Source organism: Pan troglodytes, chromosome 16, assembly GCF_028858775.2.
Source record: "Pan troglodytes isolate AG18354 chromosome 16, NHGRI_mPanTro3-v2.0_pri, whole genome shotgun sequence".
Taxonomy (NCBI): Eukaryota; Metazoa; Chordata; class Mammalia; order Primates; family Hominidae; genus Pan; species Pan troglodytes.
Genome location: NC_072414.2, coordinates 66,443,941 through 66,465,692, shown reverse-complemented (window position 1 = coordinate 66,465,692; position 21,752 = coordinate 66,443,941). Strand labels below are relative to the sequence as shown.

The 21,752-nt window shown below is 46.1% G+C and overlaps 1 long non-coding RNA gene and 1 other non-coding gene across 2 annotated transcripts in view; one reads left to right on the top strand and one right to left on the bottom strand.

Moving 5' to 3' along the window:
• Positions 1–354: 354 nt before the first annotated feature.
• LOC104002382 (uncharacterized) overlaps positions 355–21,752 on the bottom strand; it is a 40,895-nt gene continuing 19,497 nt past the window's right edge. The window contains exons 4-9 of the long non-coding RNA XR_010151421.1: positions 21,031–21,152; positions 13,230–13,343; positions 11,898–11,972; positions 11,345–11,463; positions 1,462–1,581; positions 355–1,002 (exon numbers count right to left, since the gene is read on the bottom strand). This is a non-coding gene — a long non-coding RNA (uncharacterized LOC104002382). The remainder of the gene's footprint in view (positions 1,003–1,461; positions 1,582–11,344; positions 11,464–11,897; positions 11,973–13,229; positions 13,344–21,030; positions 21,153–21,752) is intronic.
• On the top strand, positions 11,905–11,974 carry LOC112205769 (small nucleolar RNA SNORD77). Its single transcript, XR_002939855.1, has one exon. It is a non-coding gene; the product is annotated as a small nucleolar RNA SNORD77 (small nucleolar RNA).

Here is a 21,752-nt window from a genome sequence, read left to right as displayed (position 1 = left end):
AGCTGGGCATGGTGGCAGGCACCTGTAGTCCCAGCTACTCGGGAGGCTGAGGCAGGAGAATCACTTGAACCTGGGAGGCAGAGGTCGCAGTGAGCTGAGATTACACCACTGCACTCCAGCCTGGGCGACAGAACGAGACTCTCTCTCAAAAAAAAAAAAAAGGAAAGAAAAGAAAAAAAAAGGAAGTAGAATGGTAGAATGGTAGTTAGTAAAGGCTTGGGAAAAGATAATGGGGATTTGTTTAATGGGTACAGAGTTTTAGTTTTGCAAGATGAAGAGTTTTGGAGATTAGTTGCACAACAATGTGAATGTATTTAACACGGCGCACTGCACACTTAAAAATGGCTCACATGGTAAGTTTTATATTATGTGTATTTGACCACAGTTAAAAATTTAAAAAGCAGGTAAATGAGTCTATGGTGATAGAAGAAGGATAGTGGTTACCTTGGGAAGAAAGATTGACTGAGAAGAGGAATAAATGGGGGTTCTGTGATGCAGATCATTTCTACTTTTTGAGCTGGGTGAGGTCACCAAATTGTATACTTAGGATTTATGTCCCTTCATGTCTGTATGTCATTGTGAGACACATGGTGATGTGTTGCCCAGATCACCTTCAAGAAAGGACATGCTGCCTAGCTGCAGAGAGAGGGCAGCAGACAATACCAGCTTTCAGTTCCTTCAGAGCCTGCTTCAGCTGCAGGGCTGCCTCACCTGAGGTCATGCCCTTCCTGGGGTAGCCCACATTTGGTGACTGAGCAAGGCAGAGGTATAAAGGTCCAGCCATTTAAACTTGATGCTGGAAAGCCCTGATGAGCACTTCTCATTCTAGAGTGACCTGCTGATTGGCTGAGCTTGGTCGAGCCTGCAGCACAGGTTGACTTTCCCTCTGCCCAGTCCTGCTTTTTCTTCCTTCCTTTCACAGGTATGGGTCCTTAATAAACATTTTGCCTCCCAAACTCTATCTCAGCATCTCCTTCTTGAGAATCTGGTCTTCCACAGTTGCTACCAAAGTAGATGAGAAAGGAGATGGTAAGATGGGGTTTGGAACTGGATCACCACCCATCTGATGATGAGGATCCCATTAGTGGAGGTGGGCAGAGCACAGACAAATGGCAGCAAATTGGGAGAATGTACCAGTAGAACTGGATACTCTAAGGGCACAATGTGCCAGGTACTTGAGATGTATGGAGCGAGTAGTAGCTATGAGGATGATGGAATTGGTGGCTATTGCCAAGCTCCATGGATGTGCTACAGGATAATAAACAACTTAGGGCCAGTAACATGCATTAAAATCCAGGTTATGGGGCTAGGTGCAATGGCTCATGCCTGTAATCCCAGCACTTCGGGAGGCCAAGGCGGGTGGATCACCTAAGGTTAGGAGTTTGAGACCAGCCTGGCCAACATGGCGAAACCCCATCTCTGCTAAAAATACAAAAATTAGTCAGGCGTGATGGCACATACCTGTAGTCCCAGCTACTTGGGAGGCTGAGGCAGGAGAATTGCTTGAATCCGGGAGGCAAAGGTTATAGTGAGCCAAGATCGTGCCACTGCACTTCAGCCTGGGCAACAGAGTAAGACCATCTCAGAAAAAAAAAAAAAAAATCCAGGTTATGAAAAGGAAAAGGCCTCTTTGGTTTATACAAATAAGCCAACATCTCTAGCAGTGAAAGGGTGGAGAAAAGCAAGGACAAAGCCTAGGACTTAATAATCTAAGCAACTGGCCAGGCATGGTGGCCCACACCTGTAATCCCAGCACTTTGGGAGGCTGAGGCGGGCGGATCACCAGGTCAGGAGTTCAAGACCAGCCTGGCTAACATAGTGAAACCCCGTCTGTACTAAAAATACAAAAAATTAGCTGGGCATGGTGGCGTGCGCCTGTAATCCCAGCTACTAGGGAGGCTGAGGCAGGAGAATCGCTTGAACCTGGGAGGCAGAGGTTGCAGTGAATGGAGATCGTGCCACTGCACTCCAGCCTGGGGGACAGTGCAAGACTCCATCTAAAATAATAATAATAATAATAATAATAATAATAATAATCTGAGCAACTGACTTCAAAGACAGTTAAATGTCCAAATAAGGCACATCTCTTATGCTAAAGTCAAAGTCCTGGTTGGAAAAGCTTGGGACCCTGACACGTGGAATGGAGATATCAGAGTGGATGCTCCTAAAGATTTTTTTTTTGAGACGGAGTCTCGCTCTGTCTCCCAGGCTGGAGTGCAGTGGTGTGATGTTGACTCACTGCAGCCTCTGCCTCCAGGATTCAAGCGACTCTCCTGCCACAGCCTCCCAAGTAGCTGGGACTACAGTCATGCACCACCATGCCCAGCTAGTTTTTTTTGTATTTTTAGTAGAGACGGGGTTTCACCATGTTGGCCAGGTTGGTCTCGAACTCCTGACCATAAGTGATCCACTCGCCTTGGCCTCTCCTGAATAGTTTGACTCCACAAATTCCTCTAAATCTCCTGAGCCTACAGAATTGGCCCACTCCTCCCTAGTAAGAACTACCACTCTCTCCCTGCTGAGGGACAATGCAGTGCCTTTCTCCACAAAGCAACAGCTCCCCCTCAGAATCTGCCCCCACATTCCCTCCTAGCCTATACTAGGTTAGCTGCAGCATAACCCAGCTGGAGAGGTGCTGGGTATGATAGGGGTGGAAAGGGACTATATGCCACAGAAATAGCAAGACCTAGCCAGCATGTATTGGCAGGAGCCAGGGAGATACATGTGGAACTGGATTCTGAGAGTGCTTGATGAAGGAGAAGGAATATAAAATTGGATAGGGAAGAGTTTATTGACTTGGGAATCCCTCTTTGTTTCTTTTCGTTTCTTTTCTTTCTTTTTGAGATGGAGTCTCACCCTGTCAGGCTGGAGTGCAATGGCGCAATCTCAGTTCACTGCAACCTCTGCCTCCCGGGTTCAAACAATTTTCCTGCCTCAGCCTCTCGAGTAGCTGGGATTACAGGCACCTGCCACCATGCCCAGATAATTTTTGTATTTTTAGTAGAGACGGGATTTCACCATGTTGGCCAGGCTGGTCTCGAACTCCTGACCTTGTGATCCGCCTGCCTCGGCCTCCCAAAGTGCCGGGATTTCAGGTGTGAGCCACTGCGCCCGGCGGGAATCTCTCTTTCAAAATACAAGATTTAACATCCTGGCAAGGACAATAGGAGATGGTACAATCTTACTACCAGGATGGATCCTAGAAGCATGGAAAAAGTGATGACCTATGCCAAAGAAAGCTTACATGCCGGAATTGCTATGGCAGATAGTGATGGTAGAATGAAAAGACTCAGGGAAATAGGTGTGCCAGAATGGATAGACTATAGGTAACCAGAAGATCTCCTAGCTAATTATGCCTCATGAGAAGGCCCAGAGAACACATTTTCATCTGTTTTCTGTTGCTCTCACTGCATAGCACAGACTGGGTAGTTTATAAGAAGTTTACTGAGTTCATGGTTCTGGAGGCTGGGAAGCCCAAGAGCCTGAAGTCAGGATCTGGTGAGATCCTTCTTGCTGTGTCATAACATAGCAGAGAACATCACATGGTGAGAGGGCAACCAGAAAGATTCTGGTTACTCTTGCTTGCTTTTATAACAAAGCCATTTCCATGATAGAGCTTGCTTTTATAACAAAAAAACAAAAAAACAAAGCTTGTTTTTATTGCAAAGCCATTCCCGTGATAACAAACCTACTCCCATGATAATGACATTACTCCATTCAAGAGGGCAGAACTCTCATTACTCCATATATTCATTCATGAGGGCAGAACTGACATTAATCCATTTATGAGGGGAGAACAATTAAGTTTCTAACACACAGATTTTTAGGGGCCACATTCAAACCATAACAACACACTACTTATCAAGGCCGTGAAGAATTTGCTGCCCGGCATGGTGGCTCACACTTGTAATCCTAGCACTTTGGAAGGCCGAGGTGGGTGGATCACTTGAGGTCAGGAGTTTGAGACCAGCCTGGCCAACATGGTGAAACCCTGTCTCTCCAAAAAAAATATAAAAATTAGGCCGGGCGTGGTGGCTCACGCCTATAATCCCAGCACTTTGGGAGGCCAAAGTGGGTGGATCACTTGAGGTCAGGAGTTCGAGACCAGCCTGGCCAACATGGTGAAACCCCGTCTCTACTAAAAAATAGAAAAATTGGCCGGGCGCAGTGTCTCACATCTATAATCCCAGCACTTTGGGAGGCCGAGGCGGGCGGATCAAGAGGTCAGGAGATCGAGACCATCCTGGCTAACATGGTGAAACCCCGTCTCTACTAAAAAAATACAAAAAATTAGCTGGGCGTGGTAGCGGGCACCTGTAGTCCCAGCTACTTGGGAGGCTGAGGCAGGAGAATGGCGTGAACCCAGGAGGTGGAGCTTGCAGTGAGCCAAGATTGTGCCACTGCATTCCAGCCTGGGAGACAGAGCGAGACTCCTTCTCAAAAAAAAAAAAAAAAGAAAAATACAAAAATTAGCCAGGCATGGTGGTGTATACCTGTAATTCCAGCTACTTGGAAGACTGAGGCAGAATCGCTTGAACCCAGGCAGCAGAGGTTGTAGTGAGCCGAGATTGTGCCACTGCACTCCAGCCTGGGTGACAGAGCGAGACTCTATCTCAAAAAAAAAAAAAAAAAAAAAAAAGGGCTGGGTTTGGTGGCTCATGCCTATAATCCCAGCACTTTGGGAGGCCAAGGCGGGTGAAACACCTGAGGTCAGGAGTTCGAGATTAGCCTGACCAACATGGTGAAACCCCATCTCTACTAAAAATACAAAAATTAGCTGGGTGTGGTGGCAGGTGCCTGTAATCCCAGCTACTCGAGAGGCTGAGGTTCGAGAATTGTTTGAACCTGGGAGGCGGAGGTTGCAGTGAGCCAAGATTGTGCCACTGCACTCCAGCCTGGGTGACAGAGCAAGACTCTGACTCAAAAAAAAAAAGAAATAATTTGCTGGGGAGAGGCTCACCAGAATAAAAAGTACTAAAAAGATAAGTACTCGCTCTCCTCTGTAGGCTAGGACTGATAATAGAAGAGACTAGTACAGAACTTGACTTACTGATAGCAATGAGGATAATGGGACACTGAAACAAACAAACAAACAAAAGGCCAGATGGCAGTGCTTAACTTCCGGAAGCTAGGCAATGGCAATTATCATCATGGCTGGTGAGGTTTGAGTGGCAGCCAGGAACACCTGGCCAACAGAGAGTTATGGAGATGACTAATAAAGCAAAATGTCCCTAGGGGCAAATTAGATGGGCAATTGTTAAGGGTACTACTCAGCTTGTACTAGCAGAAGAAATTAAGGAAAGATGACTAGAAGACTGAAGGCCATAGCCCAAGAAAAATTCACAATCCCTTTCCTAGTGTTCAGACTAGAGCCAGCTTGAGACTTGGAATCCCATGATTAAAGAGGTGGCTGGGTCCCTAGGAGGAAGGACCCTCAATACTATAACAAGAATATGTGATAATGATCCCCTCAGTTCTTTCTCAAAAAGACCAATGGCCATTTATTTGGGTAACTGTGCACCTGGGAAAGAAAAATACCTAGACATATCAGGGTCTGTTGGATGTAGGGTCTGTGATGACAATGATGCTCGAGGCCTGAAGCACCATCATAACCTCTCCTTGTTAGAGTGCGGGAAGCACATGGGGCCAGGTTGTAAGTGAAATCCTGTCTTGGGCCTGGCTTACAGTACAGCCATTGGGTCCTTGGAGCCACTCAGTGGTCATTTCCCAGTCTCTGAGTTCATAACCAGGATTGGTTTACTCCTGGGGGACAACAAAGAAAAGTGTTGAGAGTAGGTACAGCAGAAATTAGTTCCATCCTTAGGATATAAAGGATACAGGGATGGTGGTTTCTATCACGTATCTGTTTAATTCACCATTCTTGACCTTATAGAAACCAGATGATCTTGGAAGGTGACTGTAGACTGCCATGAGTTCAACCAAGTACTATAGCCCCGATTACAGCCATTATGTAAGATGTAGTATCTTTGCTACAGCAGATTACTTTGGCCTCGGGAACATATTATACAACCACTGATTTGGCAAATGTGTTCTTTTTTATCCTAATCAGAAAAAGAAAAAGAGTCAGAAAAAAGTTTGCATTTACATGGAATGGGCAACAATATACATGTGAGGTTTTCCTCCCAGGGCTATGCCTTCCACTCTATGTAAAATATAGTCTGAAGAGATTTGGACTATCTCAACCTTGTCCAACCCACGGCTTGCAGGCTGTACATGGCACAGGAGAGCTTTGAAACTTTCTTAAAACATTATAATTTTTTTTTTTTTTGAGACAGAGTCTTGCTCTGTCACCCAGGCTGGAGTGCAGTAGTGTAATCTCAGCTTACTGCAACTTCCGCCTCCCGGCTTCAAGCGATTCTCCTGCCTCAGCCTCCCGAGTAGCTGGGATTACAGGCGCCCGTCACCATGCCCAGCTAATTTCTGTATTTTTAGTAGAGAGGGGTTTTGCAATGTTGGCCAGGCCAGTCTCAAACTCCTGACCTCAAGTGATCTGCTCACTTTGGCCTCCCAAAGTGCTGGGATTACAGGCGTGAGCCACTGCGTCTAGCCTTTTTTGTGATTTATTTTTTGGCTCATCAGCTATCGTTCGTGTTAGTGTATTTTATGTGTGGCCCAAGACAATTCTTCTTCCAATGTGGCCCAGGGAAGCCAAAAGATTGTACACCTCTGAACTATCTGGACATACTTTAGAGTTTCATGCTGATCCATTGCATTGATGACAATATGTTAATGAGCCAGATGAACAAGAGATGGATAATACACTGAAGGCCTTGGTAAATAAGACAGGAACTTAAGAGGGCACTCTGTGAAGATTCAGGGACCTTCTACATCTATAAATTTTTTTTTTTTTTTGAGACAGAGTCTCACTCTGTTGCCCAGGCTGGAGTGTACTGGTGTGATCTCGGCTCAGTGCAAGCTCCCCCTCCCGGGTTCACGCCATTCTCCTGCCTCAGCATCCCGAGTAGCTTGGACTACAGGCACCTGCCAGCATGCCCGGCTATTTTTTTGTATTTTTAGTAGAGACAGGGTTTCACTGTGTTAGCCAGGATGGTCTCGATCTCCTGACCTCGTGATCCACCCGCCTCAGCCTCCCAAAATGCTGGGATTACAGGTGTGAACCACCGCGCCCAGCAAAATTTTTATTTTTTTATTTTTTTGAGATGGAGTCTCGCTCTGTCGCCCAGGCTGGAGTGCAGTGGCACGATCTTGCTCACTGCAACCTCTGCCTCCCAGCTCCTGCCTCAGCCTCCCGAGTAGCTGGCATTACAGGCACCCATCACCATGCCCAGCTAATTTTAATATTTTTAGTAGAGATGGGGGTTTTGCTGTGTTGGCCAGGCTGGTCTCAAACTCCTGACCTCAGGTGATCTGCTCACCTCGGCCTCCCAAAGTGATGAGATAATAGGCATGAGCCACTGCGCCAAGCCCCAACATCCCTAAAATTTTTAGGAGTACAGTTGTCAGGGGCATGTTGGGATATCCTCTTCAAAGTAAAAGACAAATTATTGCATTTTATGCCTTCTCCCACAGAAAAGGAAGCGCAACACCTGGTGGATCTCTTCAGATTCTAGAGTCAGCATATTCTACACCTAAGGATGCTGCTGTAGTCTATATACCAGGTGTCACGAAGGACTGGAAGCTTTGAGCAAGGCCTAAAGCGGGCCCAGAGCATGACAGAGCTTTGCAGTAGATACAGGCTACAGTGTAAACAGTCCTACTCCTAGGACAATACAATTCAGCATATCCTATGGTGCTGCAGATTATCAGAAGTGGGAGAAGATGCTATGTATAATTTGTGTCAAGCTTTGGAAGTGGCACTGGGGCTCTGGAGCAAGACCCTACCATCTGCAGTGAAGATTTAAACATGCTGTTGAAAAACAACTCTGGGCCAGGTGTGGTGGCTCATGCCCGTAATCCCAGCACTTTGGGAGGCCGAGGTGGGTGGATCACTTGAGGTCAGGAGTTCGAGACCAGCCTGGCCAACATGGTGAAACCCCGTCTATATTAAAAATATAAAAATTAGCAGGGTGTGGTGGTGTGCACCTGTGCTCCAAGCTACTCAGGAGACTGAGGCAGGAGAATCACTTGAACCCAGGAGGCGGAGGTTGCAGTGAGCCAAGATCGTGCCACTGCACTGTAGGCTGTGTGACAGAGCGAGACTCTGTCTCAAAAACAAAACACCACAAAAAAGCAACTCTGGTATGCTACTGGCCCTTAGAAGAAACAAAATGGTGGATCATGACCAAATGACTGCGCAGCTGGAATTTCCCGTTATGGTTTGAGTCCTCTCAGAACAGCCAATTCATAAGGTCAGCAGTGCACAGCAACACTCCATCATAATAGTGATGTGACATGGGCCAGGTGTGGTGGCTCATGCCTGTAATCCCAGCACTTTGGGAGGCTGAGTGGGCGGATCACTTGAGGTCAGGAGTTTGAGACCAGACTGGCCAACATGGTGAAACCCTTCCTCTACTAAAAATACAAAAAGTACCTGGATGTGGTGGTGCATGCTTGTAATCCCAGCTACTTGGGATGCTGAGGCGGGAAGATCAGGTAAAGGTTGCAGTGAGCCAAGAGGGTACCACTGCACTCCAGCCTGGAAAGACAGAGCGAGACTCTGTCTCAAAAACAAACAAACAAAAAACCAAAAAACAAAACAAAACAAAACAAAACCATTGATGCGATATGTCTAGTATCAGTCACAAGTAGGACCAGAGGACCTGGGAAAGCTGCATGAGCAGGTAGCCCAGACTCCCATGGTCCCTACCACTGTAGAACCAATTACTCTCCCTCAATTCATGCCGTTGCCTTTATGAGGAGTCTTATATGAAGGAGCTGAAGGAGGAGAAAAAAGCCTGTGCTTTTTTACAGCAGGTCAGCTTAGTATACAGGTGCAGGAAACAAGTGGGCAATGGACAGCATTACTCTGAGACAGTCTTGAAAGACAATGATGAAGGGGAATTCTCCCAGGAGCAGAACTTTGGGAGATCCACTTTGGTGATCCACTTTGTGTTGAAAGAAAAGTGACCTTAAACTAGAATATATATATATAGACTAATGGGCAGTAACAAATGTTCTGCTTAATTTTATTTTACTTTATTTATTTATTATTTTGAGACACAGTCTCGTTCTTGTCGCCCAGGCTGGAGTGCAATGGTGCAATCTCAGCTCACTGCAACCTCTGCCTCCCGGGTTCAAGCGATTCTCCTGCCTCAGCCTCCAGAGTAGCTGGGATTACAGGCGCGCGCCACCATGCCCTGCTAATTTTTGTATTTTTAGTAGAGATGGGGTTTCACCATGTTGGCCAGGCTGCTCTCGAACTCCTGACCTCAGGCGATCCGCCCACCTCAGCCTCCCAAAGTGTTGGGATTACAGGGATGAGCCACCACGCTCAGCACCCAGTGCTCCTTTCTTTCTAGAAATACATCAAATCATTCTTTCTGGTAGTTGACAATTATTTTGTATTGAAGTATGTATACAGGTACATGTAACTAGAAGTTGTTGCCCATGCTGGAGTGCAGTGGCTCGATCTCGGCTCACTGCAACCTCCACCTCCCAGGCTCAAGTGATCCTCTCACCTAAGCCTCCTGAGTAGCTGCGACTACAGGCATGTACCACCACACCCAGCTAATTTTTGTATTTTTTGTAGAGATGGGGTTTCGCATGCAGGCTGGTCTCAAACTCCTGGGCTCAGTGATCTGCCTGCTTTGGCGTCACAAAATGCTGGGATTACAGGCGTGAACCACCCTGCCTAGCCTAGAAGTTCTAATCGTGCATGTGCAGCTTTGTTTTATGTTTATTTCCTCATTGGGTTAGTAGTTAAAACAATAATTTTTCCTTTTCTTTTTATTTTGAAATAATGTTAAACTTACAGAAAAATTGCAAGACAAGGGCAAAAAAATTTTTTTTGCCTTGAGCCATTTAAGAGTATGTTGCCAACAACATGCCCTGTTGCCCACGAGAATACTTTACTGTGTGTATTTCTCACAAACAGCAACATTTCCTTACCTAAGTATAATACAACCATCCAAACTAGGACACTGACAATGATGTTTTACTACAGTCGCATCAATGTACTCCATTCAAGTTTCACCAATTGTCCCAATAATGTCCTTGCAAAAGAATACAACCCAAGATCAAAACACTGCTTTTGGTTTTCATCCCTCTTTAGTCTTCTTTAGTCTGGAACAGTCCCTCAGTCTTTCCTTTACTTTCATGACCACTTTTGAAGATAACAGGCCAGTTATTTTATAGAATGTCCCTTGATCTGCGTTTGTCTGATGTATCCTCTTGTCTAGATTCAACATGGTGAAGATATTTAGATCAAATGAAAACCATGGGCTGGGTGCGGTGGCTCACGCCTGTAATCCCAGCACTTTGGGAGGCCAAGGTGGGCAGATCACTTGAGGTCAGGAGTTCGAGACCAGCCTGGCCAACATGGTGAAATCCTGTCTCTACTAAAAATACAGAAGTTAGCCGGGTGTGGTGGCACATGCCTGTATTCCCAGCTATTCAGGAGGCTGAGGTAGGAGAATTGCTTGATTCCAGGAGGTGGAGATTGCAGTGAGCTGAGATTGCACCGCTGTACTCCAGCCTGGGTGACAGCCAGACTCTGTCTCCAAAAAAAAAAAAAAAAAAAGAAAGAAAGAAAAGAAAAAAAGAAAACCATGAATCCACCCCCAATACCTTCAATTCCAGTCTAATGCCACAGGGTTTATTCTAGTTTCCTCATTACTATATTTATTCTTTCATTTTAAATAGAAGCTTCACTCCCATTATTCTCAAAATATTTACTTATTTGATCAATCTCTTGTCCTGCCCCTCCATGAACCATTTCCTTACCTGGCTTGGACTCTGATATTCTCAGCTGGGCAGCTAGAGTCACCACCCCTACTTTCCTATGGAAACTCTCCTCATGCTTGGGCTCCAGCACCCCATTCTTACCACTACCAGTCCCCCTCTCCACACCACGGACTCCCCCTTCATTCAATCTGGGCTTTCATACTCTCAGCCCAGTTGTGAAATGGGACTTTTTACAACCAAAAGATTAAGAATGTACACTATAAATTGTGACTTTGATGAAATCAGTAATATTTCTTCATATAGGCATGAGGACCAAATTAACTATATTCTGAACTTAGTTGGGGTTCTAAAAGGACCTGCTGGCCATGCATGGTGGGTCACACCTGTAGTCCCAGCACTTTGGAAGATTGAGGTGGGCGGATCACTTGAGCCCAGGAGTTCGAGACCAGCCTGGGACAACATAGCAAAACCCTGTCTCTATAGAAAATACAAAAAATTAGCCAGGCGTGGTGGCACATACCTGTCCCAACTACTTGGAAGCCTGAGGTAGGAAGATCGCTTGAGCCAGGAAGGTTGAGGCTGCAGTGAAGCGTGATTGTGCCACTGTACTCCAGGCCAGGTGACAGAGTAAGACCCTGCCTCAAAAATATAAATATAAATATAAATATAAATAAATGAATAAATAAAAGTACCTGCTATGTTTTAGTATTTAATCTACTTGGAACTTGTTTTTGTATGATATAAAATGGAGGTCTAATTATTTTCCTGACAGATATCATCATTTATTATATAATCCATCCATATCCCACTGAATTAAAATTGCACTGTTCACATTTTATGTTCTTAAAAACAGATATCTATTCCTGGATTCTCTTTTCTATTCCACTGGTTTATTTGTCTATGCCCAGGCCAATATTATATTGATGCTATTGTGGTATCTTTATAGTGTCTTCTGAGATCTAGTAAGCCAAGTGCACCCTTAGTGTACTTCTTTCTACATTTATTGGCTATTTACAAGTACTTTATTCTTTCCAAATAAATCATCAGATAATTTAATCCAATTAAAAAGAAACCTGTTGGATACTGTGACAGTTGCATCGTTCAGCAGATTGAGTCACGAAGAGATGTATACCATCTGTCTGATGTATCTGGGGTGGTTGGGAAAAAAAAAACTGTTGGGATTATACTGGAATTTTTTTCTTTTTTTTTCTTTGCCCCAGCTGCTGGGATATAATAGGAATTTTATGAATTTTATGTATATTTGTAGAGTTGTCCTTTTTGTGATAGTGTCTTAATATTCAAGAAAGAAACAATGAAGGTCATACAATGCCTGCTCATTATTCAGATCTTGATTCATTTATTTCCCCAACATATATATTTGAGCACCTACTATAGGCTAGACACTGTTCTAGATCCTGGGGATTCAACTGGGAACAAAACAAAGTTTCTGCTTTTTCAAAAAAGCAGAAAGTTTAGTAGTGGGAGATAGGTAATAAATATAAATACACACACACATATATATATGTAAATACATATGTAATACGTCAGATGGTATTAAATACTATGGCAAAAAATGAATCCAGCTAAAGGGGATATAGTGTGCTGGGAGGAGGGCTGTTTTTTAATTTAGTGCAAAAGATGATGTGGTGATATTTGACACATGTATGAAGGACATGAAGGAGTCATCTGTGCATTCCAGGTGGGGGAGACAGCAAATGCAGAGGTGGGAGTGTGCTTGGTGGGTTATGCTGGCAGAGGAAGAGCAGGCAGCCTGGCGTGGCTACAGCAGGGTGAGCAGCCGGGACAGGGGCAGGAAGTGGAGACAGAAAGGTTGCTGGGAGGCGCCATACCGAGTACAGCCATGGAGACCACTGTGAGTTCTGTGGCTAAATAACTCAGGGAGAAGGGAAATTACCCTGAATTTTGAGCAGAGGAGTGACATGATCTGATGATCTTAACAAATCATTCTGGTGGACAGGAGTGGAAGCAGGGAGACCAGTTAGGACTCTGGCTTTGTCATGCCTGAGATGGGGGTGGCTGGGAGGAGGGTGGGGGTGTGGGGGGTGAGAGATGGGGGATTCTGATTTGGCTGGCTTGCGTGCCATTGCAGGCCACCAGAGGGCACTACACATACGTCCTTGGTGAGGCCAAGCTGTGACAGCCAGTCCTTCCCTCACCCTCCCCAAATGACAGGTTGTGATACCTCCTTATGCAATAACCACCCTACCTGCTTTGCTACTAGAATTTAGATTCTGGTCCAGACTATGACATGCCCATACTCAAAAGATGAACCGTGGTAGTACAAGCACCATCTGAGTCTCCACGATTGCAGTCATCTAATGTCACAGTCTTCCTTTGTTTCCAGGACCCTCCTATCTCTCCATCAACCTCCCCTGTACACTTACCTGCATCAACCAGTGCATGAATTAGCTGGGAAAACAGGTTTGCTGAATGTGACTGGGAGTTCCTTTCTTTGCCATTATTTCTTATGGGAACACTGCCTTTTAAAACCTATGGTGCTGAATGAAAAGAGTGTTTTTAGACCAGGCGCAGTGGCTCATGCCTGCAATCCCAGCACTTTGGGAGGCTGAGGCTGGTGGATCATTTGAGCCCAGGAGTTCGAGACAAGTCTAAGAAACATAGCAAGAAGCTGTCTCTACAAAAATTAGCCAGGCGTGGTGGTGTGCATCTGTAGTCCTAGCTACTCAGGAAGCTGAAATGGGAGGATCACTTGAGCCCAGGAGGTTGGGGTTGCAGTGAGCCAAGATTGCACCACTGCACTCCGGCCTAAGTAACAGAGCGAGACCCTGTCTCTACAAAAGTACAAAAATTATCCAGGCATGATGGCAGGTGCCTGTAATCCCAAATACTCTGGAGGCTGAGGTGGGAGAATTGCTTGAACCTGGGAGGTGGAGGTTGCAGTGAGCCAAGATCACACCCTTGCACTCCAGCCTGGGCGACAGGGCGAGACTCCATCTCAAAAAAAAAGAAAAAAAAGATACCCACATGTGGTTAGTGTGTGCTGTATTGGACAGGGCAGGTTTACAGTGTGTGGAAGAATGTCTTATCATCTCCCTAATATTCATGCTTCTCTTTCTTTCATCATAGAACTCCTCCTCCAAGTTTAGCAATGCACATGAATATCCAGCTTGAGACACCATTTACCAACCTCTCTCAGTTAGGTGTGGCCATATGTGTTTGTTTTCTATTGCAGTGTGACAAATGACCACAGACTTAGCAGCTTAAAACAACACCCACTTATTATCTCAGAGTTCTGTAGGTCAGAAGTCTGGGCTTGGCTGGGTTCTCTGCTCAGGGTCCCAAAAGGCTGATACCAAGGTGTCCATGGGCTGGGCTCTGGGGAAGAATCTACTTCTAGACTCATTCAGGTTGGCAGAATCCAGTTCCTTGTGGCTGTAGATCTGAGATCCTGATTCCTACCTGGCTGTGAGCAGCGGGGGCTGCTCTGTGTTCCCAGAGGCTGCCGGGATACTTCCTGTGGTCCCTACATCTTTTCTTTTTTTTTTTCTTTTTTTGAGACAGAGTCTTGCTCTGCCACCCAGGCTGGAGTGCAGTGATGCTATCTTGGCTCACTGCAACCTCTGCCTCCTGGGTTCAAGAGATTCTCCTGTCTCAGCCTCCCAAGTAGCTGGGATTACAGGCGTGCACCACCACGCCTGGCTAATTTTTGTATTTTTAGTAGAGATGGGGTTTCACCATGTTGGCCAGGATGGTCTCGAACTCCTGACCTCAAGTGATCTGCCCTCCTTGACCTTCCAAAGTGTTGAGATTACAGGTGTGAGCCACTGCACCTGGCCAGTCCCCTACATCTTCAAGGCAGCCTTGGTGCAGTGCCTTTCTTATGCTTGGAATCTCTCTCTGATGGTTAATTTTAGGTGTCAACTTAACTGGATTAAGGAAAACCTAGAAACCTACTAAAGCATTCTTTTGAGTGTCTCTGTGAAGGTGTTTCCAGAGGAGATTAGTGTGTGAGTCTGAGTGGACTAGGTGGGAAAGATCTGCCTGCAATGTGGGTGGGCACCATTCAATCTGCTGGGGGCCTGGAGAGAAGAAAAACCAGGGAAAAAATGAATGTGCTGATCTACCTGCTGGAGCTGGGATACACTCTTCCTCTCCCGTCCTTGGACAATAACTCCAGACTTCTCGGCCTTTGGATTCCAGGACTTACATCAGTGGCTCCCCTCCCTGAGTTCTCAGGCCTCTGGGCTCGGCCTGAGAGTTACACCCTTGGCCTCCCTGGTTCTGAGGCCTTCAGACTTGGATTGAGCCATGCTACCAGCATCCCAGGGTCTCCAGCTTGCATATGGCTCATTGTGGGACTTTTTGCCTACCATAATCACACGAGCCAATTCCTCTAATAAATCCCCTCTCAGCCAGGTGCACTGGCTCACATTTTTTTGTTTCCCAGTGCATGTAAAAGCTATGTTTACACTATACTGTAATCTATTACATGTGCAATAGCATTCATTATGCCTAAAAAAAACATAGTACACACCTTAATTAAAAAATACTTTCTGGCTGGGTGTGGTGGCTCATGCCTGTAATCTCAGCACTTTGGGAGGTGGACACAGGAGAATCAGTTGAGCCCAGGAGGTCAAGAACAGCCTGGGCAACCTAGTGAGACTCCATCTCTTTTTAAAAAAATACCCCCTTTATCTATCTATCTATCTATCTATCTAATCTATCTATCTATTTATCCATCCTTTCTATTGGTTCTGCCTCTCTGGAGAACCCTGATTAATACACTCTCTGTCTTCCCCTTCTGCCCAGCAGCCAGAAAAACTGATTTTCAAGGGCTTGTGATTAGATTACACCCACCTGGATAATCCTTTTGCTTTATAACAGAACATAATCTCAGGAGTGAGATCATGTTGATTTCTACCTATCCTCAAAAAGGAAGAAAGGGATTATGCCAAGGCAAGGATCATAGGAAGAATTCTTAGAATTCTGCCTCCTATGCCATGTGATTAAATTCTAGTCAACAAGAAGTTAATGGCAACTCTATTCTTCCAGTTGCTCAAAATACTGGGTGTCCTCCTTGGCCTCTCACTTCTCACACCTCATTGGTCAGTCAGAAAATTCTGTCAGCTCTGCCTGCAAAACACACTCAGCATTCAAGCACTTCCCATGCCTTCCTACTTCCCAATGCTGGGCAGGTCACCATCATCTCTCACATGGATTAGTGTAACTTCCTAGCTGGCTTTCTCTCCAGCATTGTTCTTTTTTTTTTTTTTTTTTTTTTTTCTGAGATGGAGTCTCACTCTTATTGCCCAGGCTGGAGTGCAATGGCACGATCTTGGCTCACTGCAACCTCCGCCTCTCAGGTTCAAGCGATCCTCCTGCCTCAGCCTCCCAAGTAGCTGGGATTACAGGCATGCACCACCCATGCCCGGCTAATTTTTGTATTTTTACTAGAGATGGGGTTTCTCCATGTTGGTCAGGCTAGTCTCGAACTCCCGACCTCAGGTGATCCGCCCACCTCGGCCTCCCAAAGTGCTGGGATTACAGGCGTGAGCCACTGTGCCTGGTCATTCTGTTCTTGACACAGCAACCAGAATGATCCTGATACAGCATATGCCAAACCATGTCCCTTAGCACTCTTCAGTGGGTCTCTATCTCATAATAAAGACCAAAATCCTTAATATGGACCACACGATTCTACTTTGGTCTCCATATTAGGTTTGTGACCTCAAAATCCTATCACTCTTCTGGCTGGGTGTGGTGGTTCACGCCTATAATCCCAGCATTTTGGGAGGCCAAGGTGGGCAGATCACTTGAGGTCAGGAGTTCGAGATCAGCCTGTCCAACATGGCAAAACCCTGCCTCTAATAAAAATACAAAAATTAGCTGGCATGGTGGCACACACCTGTAATTCCAGGAATTTGGGAGGCTGAGGCGGGCGGATCACTTGAGGTCAGGAATTCGAGACCAGCCTGACCAACATGGCAAAATCCCATCTCTACCAAAAATACAAAAACTAGCTGGGCATGGTGGTATGTGCCCGTAGTCCCAGCTACTCAAGAGGCTGAGGCACAAGAACCACTTGAACCCGTGAGGCGGAGGTTGCAGTGAGCTGAGATCTCGCTACTGCACTCCAGCCTGGCGACAGAGCGAGACTCTGGCTCAAAAAAAAAAAAAAAAAATCTTATCACTCTTCTCCTCCTTCTCTTCACTGTAGCCTCATAGGGCTCCTTGCTGTTCCTTAAACATGTCAAAAAGTGCTTTAGGTCTTTGGTACTTGCTATTCTCTTTGCCTAGAATGTTCTTCCCCAAGATATCTACATGGCTAGCTCTCATTTCCTTCATGTCTTAATTCAAAAGTTGCCTTTCAGCCAGGCAAGGTGGAGCATACCTGTAATCCCAGTGCTTGGGAGGCTGAGGTGGGAGGATTGCTTGAGGCCACGAGTTCGAGACCAGCCTAGGGAACATAGTGAGACCTTTTTTGGTTCTACAGAAAATAAAATAAATAGCCAGCTTGGTGGCACATTCCTGTAGTCTCAGCTACTTGGGAGGCTGAGACAGAGGATACCTTGAGCTCAGGAGTTTGAGGTTGCAGTGAGCTATGATCATGCCACTACACTCCAGCCTAGGTGACAGAGTAAGACCCTGTTTCTAAAAAAAATAAAAATAAAAAATAAGCCTGGTGCGGTGGCTCACACCTATAATCCCAGCACTTTGGGAGGCCAAGGTAGGCGGATCACTTGAGGGCAGGAGTTTGAGACCAGCCTGGCCAACAGGGTGAAACCCCATCTCTACCAAAAAAACCTAGCTGGGCGTGGTGGCGTGTGCCTGTAGATCCAGCTACTCAGGAGGCTGAGGCATGAGAATCCCTTAAACCCGGGAAGCAGAGGTTGGAGTGAGCCAAGATCGCGTCACTACACTCCATCCTGGGTAACAGAGCGAGACTCCATCTCAAAACAAACAAACAAACAAACAAAATTCAGCTGGGCGCAGTGGCTCATGCCTGTAATCCCAGCACTTTGAGAGGCCGATGCGGGTGGATCACCTGAGGTCAGGAGTTTGAGGCCGGCCTGGCCAACATGGTGAAACCCATCTCTACTAAAAATACAAAATTAGCTGGGTGTGGTGGCGGGCACCTGTAATCCCAGCTTCTCCGGGGGGCTGAGGCAGGAAAGTCAACTGAACCCAGGAGGCGGAGGTTGCAGTGAGCTGAGACTGCGCCATTGCACTCTAACCTGGGCAACAGTAAGACTCGGTCTCGAAGAAAAGAAAACATTCAGGCCAGGCACAGTGGTTCATGCCAGTAATCCCAGTGAGGCTGAGGTGGGCAAATCATTTGAGCCCAAGGAGTTTGAGGCCAGCCTGGGCAACTGGGCAACATGGGGAAATCTTCATCTCTAAAAAATAGAAAAATTAGCCCAGTGTGGGGCATGTGCCTGTAATTCCAGCTAATTGAGAAGCTGAGGTGGGGAAGTTGAGGCTGTGTGAGCTGTGATAGCACCACTACATTCCAGTCCGGGTGACAGAGTGAGACCCCGTCTCCAAAACACAACAAAAATTTACTTTTCTAGTGAGGCTTCTCGTGGCCACATCACTTCATATTCTCCTACCCTGCTTTAGTGTTTTGCACCTTAGTACTTTTCACTGTGCAACATACTAAAACAAATTTTTTTTTTTTTTTTGAGACAAAGCCTTGCTCTGTCACCCAGGCTGGAGTGCAATGGCGTGATCTTGGCTCACTGCAACCTCCGCCTCCCAGGTTCAAGTGATCCTCCTGCCACAGCCTCCTGGGTAGCTGGGATTACAGGCATGTACCAACACGCCCAGCTAATTTTTGTATTTTTAGTAGAGACAGGGTTTCACCATGTTGACCAGGCTGGTCTTGAACTTCTTACCTCAAATGATCCACCCGCCTTGCCCTCCCAAAGTGTTGGATTACAAACGTGAGCCACCACTGCTGGCCCACACTACAGATTTTAATTTTGTATCTTGTTTATCTCTCCCACCAAAATGTAATCCATTAGCACAGAGATTCTCTCCCATTCCCTCCCTTTCCTCTTCTTTTCTTCATTACTGTATCAACTTGGCATGCGGTAGGCACTCACAAATGTTTGTTGAATTAATAATACGGTGAGAGGGAGATGATGAGAGTCAAAGCATTCTTTTTGGCCAGGTGCAGTGGCTCACGCCTGTAATCCCAGCACTTTTAGAGGCTGAGGTGGGTGGATCACCTGAGTTCAGGAGTTGGAGACCAGCCTGGCCAACATGGTGAAACCCTGTCTCTAAAAAAAAAAAAAAAAAAAAAAAAAAAAAAAATTATCCAGGCATGGTGGCACATGCCTGTAGTCCCAGCTACTTGGGAGGCTGAAGCAGGAGAATCGCTTGAACCCGGGAGGCAGAGGTTGTAGTGAGCCGAGATCATGCCACTGCACTCCAGCCTGGGCGACAGAGCAAGACTCCATCTCAAAAAAAAAAGCACTTTTTTTTTTTTTTCAGTAAGAGACAGGATTCCAGGCTGAGGTGTAGTGACACTATCAGCTCACTGCAGCCTTGAATTCCTGGGCTCAAGCAATCCTCTCACCTCAGCCTCCCGAGTAGCTGACATTACAGATGCGTACCACCACACCCAGCTAAATATTTTTATTTTTTGTAGAGACAAGGTCTTGCTATGTTGCCCAGGCTGGTCTCAAGGGGTCCTCCTGGCCTCAAGAGGTCCTCCTGTCTCAGCCTCCCAATGAGCTGGGATTACAGGCATGGGCCACCATGCCTGGCTGGGAATTGGAGCATTCTAAGATCTTCATACTGTTTGGGAGGGAGGTGGTGATACTGATTAACTTTAGAGTTTGCTAAGCTAAATGTGGATGCTGTGCTTTTAAGGGATACCACTGAGAGAACCGAAATGGAACTATGACTTCAATGTGGATGGGAAGGGAAGGGCAAAAAAGAAAATTTGATTAAGCCAATGGGAGGCAGGAATGAAGAAAAAGCAGCAAAGATACAATAAAAAGAAAGCACAAAGCTTCCTGATTCTTGTGGAATAATGGCAGATGCCTAAAATCCCTTCACAGTCCTTCACAAACCATACAGATTGACAATGAAAGCAACTTAAATAAATCACCCCATCCCTCACAGCATCACTAGGAGACAGGGCATACCTCAAACTTCAATTTACATATAAATGGGGAGATAAATATCTGAAACCAGCAGAGCTAGGTCTAGAGCTCACTTCTGAACGGGAAGTCAGGAGGGTTGTGTGGAAGACAGCAGAGTGCAGCCAGGTCCTGGAGGTGGCAGCACACAGATAGCATTGGCTAGAATTAGCCCCAGAAGGAGAGGACCCTATCCTGAGAATTGGTGGATCAGAGAACTGTCTACTGAGTAATTGAAAGAAACATTCGTGAACTAGCAATAGCAGAAACAACATTCTCTGATCACAAAATGCAATACAATGACAAATTAACAAAATTAAAAGCAAAAAGACTTTTCGAACTAGAATTTTTTTTTTTTTTTCTGAGATGGAGTCTCGTTCTGTCTCTCAGGCTGGATGGAGTGCAGTGGCGCGATCTCGGCTCACTGCAACCTCTGCCTCCCGAGTTCAAGCAATTCTCGTGCTTCAGCCTCCCAAGTAGCTGGGATTACAGGTGCCTGCCACCACGTCCAGCTAATTTTTGTATTTTTAGTAGAGACGAGGTTTCACCATGTTGGCCAGGCTGGTCTCGAATTCCTGACCTCAAGTGATCTGCCCCACTTGGCCTCCCAAAGTGCTGGGATTACAGGTGTGAGCCACCATGTCCAGCCTAGAAATTTTAAAGAACTCGATTGAGCAACTCTTGAGTCAACAGGGTAATACAAACCAAAATTGCAGAATTTTATAAAATAACAATAATGAAAACACAGCTTATCTGAATTTATGAGGTACTGCAAAAGCATTGTTAGGAAATGTATTACATCAAATACACACATCAGTAAAAGTAAACATCAACTAAAAAGGAAAAAAGCAAAGTAAACCAAGAGAAAGTAGAAGGTAGGAATGAATATAGACATAAATAGAAATTAATAAGTGAGGGCCGGGGGCAGTAGCTCACGCCTGTAATCCCAGCACTTTGAGAGGCTGAGGCAGGTGATCACTTTGAGCTTAGGAGTTCGAGACCAGCCTGGGCAACATGGCGAAACCCTGTCTCTACTAAAAATACAAAAATTAGCCAGGCACATGGTGGTGCGTACCTGTAATCCCAGCTACTCAGGAGGCTGAGGCAGGAGAATCACTTGAACCTGGGAGGCAGAGGTTGCAGTGAGCTGAGATTGTGCCACTGTACTACAGGCTGGGCAACAGAGTGAGACTCCATCTCCAAAAAAAAAGAAAGAAATTAATGAATTAGGAAACAGAAAAAACGGTGTTTGGAGCTGGAGATGGCATGGGCACTGGTAGAGCTATTCTGGCTGTGGTGAGGAGGTGACCCCTGCCTGGTCCAGGAACTCCCAACTCTCCCTGCACCCTCCTTGGCTCCAGCCTTTGAAGCATGTCTGCCTGCCCCACTCCTAGTTTCCTGCGTTTCCTTGTCCTCTGCCCCTCTCCGCACCATTGAAGGCAGAAGCATGGGGTGCTCCCCTGTGCCAGCCGTCCACGGGCAGCACCAATGGGCAGAAGGCAGTGAGGTCTCTGATTCGCCTCTCTCGTTTCTCCATTCCACCTCCCCGTCCCCCTCCATAAGAAGACTGGATGCCTGTGCTAACGCAGAGATTGAGAGACCCCAACATAAACCCTTGCTTGAAGGAATCTGATGCTTCTACCAGAGGAATGGATGAAAATGACCATGACAGGGAAACATGTTCCATTTATTTATTTATTTATTGGTGGTCTTGCTGTGGTGTCCAGGCTGGCCTCAAACTGCTGGACTCAAAGGATCCTCCTGCCTCAGCCTCCTGAGTAACTGTAATTATAGGCC